The following is a 4,341-nucleotide window of genomic DNA, read 5'->3' on the forward strand; positions in this document are numbered from 1 at the left end:
CTGCTGAACTGTGTTTTATTCTGTGTTTTGCTACAAAAACTAGAGGGACCTGTGATTTAATAGTTCCTCTTTAAAGTAGGAAACATTGCTTTCCAAAGGCGGGAGGGGGGGGTGGTTATTGTTTTTCTGTCACAAGAAATGAGGGTCGCCGAGTAGTTTCCCTTCATAATGAAGGCATGTGTTTGTACCTTGCAGCGAATTTGCTGCTTTTAGTGGTGGCTCCTAGCCAAAGAGAGGACCAAGTTCTGCGGTGATTGAGAGCGCCAAACGCCCTTCAGCTTCCATCACTCTCTTGCTTGGCAAGGCTGTTGAGCCTGTGGCTGTCAGTGGAAATCTTTCTGCTAACTCCCTGGGTCGCTGGTTCAAGTGCTCCATTCTCTCTAGATAACGTATTGACGTTCCTAAAGAAGGAGCGCTTTGAAGAATGTATTTTCTATCATAAAGAGAATATTGAGCCTTTACCTTTTGAGTGAAAGATATTATTAAGAAATGCTGATTCTTCTGAAGTTCCTACGCTATTTTTAGTATACCTTCTTACAGAAAGTTATGAGGATAACAGGTAGCTCTAGGGAAAATTCTCTTAAGGTCAGTATGCGCTACTCTCAGTTGAGGGATAATTGATGCCTTTTGTAAAGGAAATACCTGCGATACACCTTCAGGAAAAGGGGGAGGAAGGGAGGCAATAAGTACTTTATTATAGTCACTCACTGAACATGCTAAAGAGCTTAAAAAGCTTTTATAAAGTTGTGATGTATTCATCCTGTGTGATGTTCAACTTCGGTGTCTTCACTGTACAATACAATAAAAATGGTTTTAGCCCTTAATCCTTTGGCTTGAAGTGATTAAAACAGCTAATACTCCTGGACTAAGTGTTGCATATGCAGACTCCTGCCGTGGGGAAGCTAGCAGATGATGTCGTATTTCTGAGCCCTTCATTCCAGTATAGTTTATATTTGCAGGATCTGAAATCCTGTTCTGCCAAATTAATTTCACAAAGAAGCAACCTCTGAACAAGTTATCAAAAATTAAAACAAAGGTGAAACTGAAGTGAGATACTGAGAGGTATAGCCCCAGATACTTAACAGCAACCTATTCAGACTTCAGCAAATCACTAGTTTGACAGCCAGTTTATCTCCCTCCATTCCCCATTAATTTGCCCACCAACCTGAGTTCAGACTTATGCTTTCTGTCCATTTAGGAGGTAGCAACATGCAGAACTCCTAAAAACTTCCAAAGAGTTTGGCCCCTGACTCTGGGGATCTTACCCTCCTCTTTGATACTAACCACAATGGGGTGAACTAGTTTTTGTTGTCTTTTAATTTTAGCACCTTCTGTTACCTAAACACGAGTTCTGTTTGGCAATAACAGAATAGCTTTCTTTACTGAAGTGAAATCTGCCCGTGTATGGCTAAAAGTATACATAATTTGATAGCAAACAGAGATTGAAAAAGCATTTCCTCTCCTGAATTCTTTCCCCATGCTCCTCTTCTCTTCAAACATTCCCTTTCACTGACATCCACCTAAGGGTCCAAAACATGCCATGAATAGGGCCTGTGCCTCGGGGTTGAGAAACAGCCACACTCCACCAGGCTTTCAAGTTTTTCTTCTATCCAGCCTGTTGTAGAGATGGTCTCTCTGCCAAGTATCTTTTAGATGATCCCCCCTTGATTTTTCCACCCCACCTCAATTCAGAGAGCAAATCTAGCATATCCTCTTACACGGAGATTTACAACAGCCTGCCTACCCGGCTTGCACCAGCTGGGGACCCAAAGCAAGCAGCCTGGGCTTCCCAGGAGCTGCAGAGAGAGGCACTGTAGCACCCGTGCACAGTCTCGGCTCCAGACTCTTCTGCAATTTTCTATGTCCAGGCCAAGCGATTCCTGTCCCGTGAGGATTAAGTCAGCTGCACTCTGGTGATGTGAGGAAGATTAGCACCTTCCGTAAAGGATGTGCTTGTCCTTCTCCACACAGCTACACAAAGAGGGAATGGATGAGCTGAACAAACAAAGAGGGATTCAGAAGGAATTTGGGGAAGCAGGAAGAAAGCACAAGAAGGGGATCCCAAAGCCAACCTTGAGCACCTTAAATACCAACAGTCTCTCCAAAACACCACACTTTCCCCAATAACATTCACTCACTTCTACTTAGAAGAGTTCCCATTCATTGCTTAGTGGGGACTAGTCACCTCTTATTTTCCCTTCTCTTCAACGTAAAACAAATCTGCACAAATAATCAATTCACAAAGCTATTATCTAACCACAGTAATTCATTGATTTGAATATATGACAGGGAACCCTCTCATTCTTCCAGAGATATAGTAACAGCATGAAAAACCATTGGTCAACAATTTCAACTCTTCTCAGATTCCCTGGCAGAGATGTCCTTAAAAAACTTTGTTTCTAGCATATCCTTTTTTCCTTAAACAAAAGGAAACCTAGAATATCTGATCTTGTCAAATGGCTGCTTAGTTAAGCACTAACCAAACTCAGAACTGCTAAGCTGACAAGATCAAACTGCATTCAAACACTGTTAGCGGTGCCTGGCCAGTCGTCACTTGATTTGTGATGAAACCCTTTGTTAGACGTATGGAAAGGACCAAAAAGCCAGCTAGCCAGGTCAAGAACATATTGCCCTACCTCATTACGGTTGCATGGATCATTTGGGTTATTATTTTACCCTGAATGCACCCGCTGGTTGAGTGCTCTTCATCTGTCTGCCAGTGCAATACAAGGTGGGGTTTTGGTACAGTTCTGCAGTTCATCAGGGGCTGATACCAACGCTGCAGATAGATTTGTTCTTCCTAATGAACGACTAAATAATTCAGAAGAGGTATTTTTAGATTTTGTGGTTGCTTAGTGATCTTGAAAAAGTCACTTCACCTTGCTGTGCTCAACTTGTCTTTGTCAATTAGTACAAGCTTCTGAATGCCAGCAAAATTAAAGCTGTTCATACCTGCCTGTGCATTTTTAAATGAAGCCTAATTAAGGCAGTCTGCAGATAGGAAGTTTGGGGGAGTTGAGACTCAGTCAAAATGCAGCGTGCTCCAAAGCACACCACAACCTGACTGTGCACCACAGGGACTGGGAACAGAGCCACACGTGGCACGGAGAAGTCTGCTGCTATTATGTGGACGGGTGTCTTCTGCAGCTAATGCGTTACCACCCAAGTAAACCATGTTGTGAATGTCACCGTCGGCAGCGTCACTGCAGTTTGTTTAAAGCTGACAGCATAAACGGAAAAGCTAAAAGGAAACCAAAGAAGAGCTGCACAAGCTGAAGATTGTTGGATTTGAACCCAGTCCCTCTAGTTCGAGGCTAGCACAGGAACAGGCCATAGAAATGACAACTGTGCAAGGCTCCTGTGAGATCACAGTCAGCCGTCCCAGCACGGAGCTCCTGCCACCCATACCGGCATAAATCTGGAGAGACATGTCTACTGTCATTCAAACCACAAGGTCTCATTCTCATTACACCGAGGCCATGCTACATTACTCCAGCTATAGCGGGGGAGTCTATCACGCTTAGCTGTTAGTGTATGTGAGATTCAGACTGTTCGCAGAGTGGTGTACGGGAGAGAAACAGTAAGTGCCTCCTTTCTGGGCAGGGGGAAGAAACCAAACCCCACCAGAAAGCCTCCATTTGCTCCAGGGAGTCAGCTCCACAGCTGGCACAAGTGCACTGCTGCTGTATTGCACCAAAGGCTTGCCCCTCTGGGCTTTAGTTTACCAGTTACTTGAGAGTTAAAAGCCAGACCTCCGGTTTCACCAGTCTTAGCACAGCAAAGGTTATGTTTACAATTTATTAATTATTATCACTTATAATAATTGAACGCAAAGGTGCTTATCGCTCCTCTATCCTCTTGGGTGACTCTCCCCTGCTCCAACACATTCCCACCCTTAGGGAAGATGTTGTTTATTATGCTGATCCCACAGCCCAGGAATACGCTCCTGACAAAGCCCCTATTAACCTCAGAGTGTGGGCCTGAGTTTCTCAGAGTTTCCCACACTTTCTTCCCTATTTATGACATTCAAAGGGACCACAAAGGAAGCGTGCCTCACAACAGCCCACATTAGTGACGCTTTTTGGCTCTGCATTGTGATGACCAGCAATTCCTGTCCCGATAGACCATCTGGAGGGCTATTTTCCCAAGGAGCACATTGATCGATCAGTATTATGCGAGAGCCCTTTTAAAACTTGGGAACGTTATGCTCTTTGACACTAAATAGGTGTCTTGAGCGGGTTTGTCAGAAAGATTTTAAACCATTTAAGGGAGGCACAGAAAAAATAAAAATCATAATTATTGCTTTAAAAACACCATCAATAGCATTTGTGAGACAGGCTG

Source organism: Phaethon lepturus, unplaced genomic scaffold (genome assembly GCF_000687285.1).
Source record: "Phaethon lepturus isolate BGI_N335 unplaced genomic scaffold, ASM68728v1 scaffold51528, whole genome shotgun sequence".
Taxonomy (NCBI): domain Eukaryota; kingdom Metazoa; phylum Chordata; class Aves; order Phaethontiformes; family Phaethontidae; genus Phaethon; species Phaethon lepturus.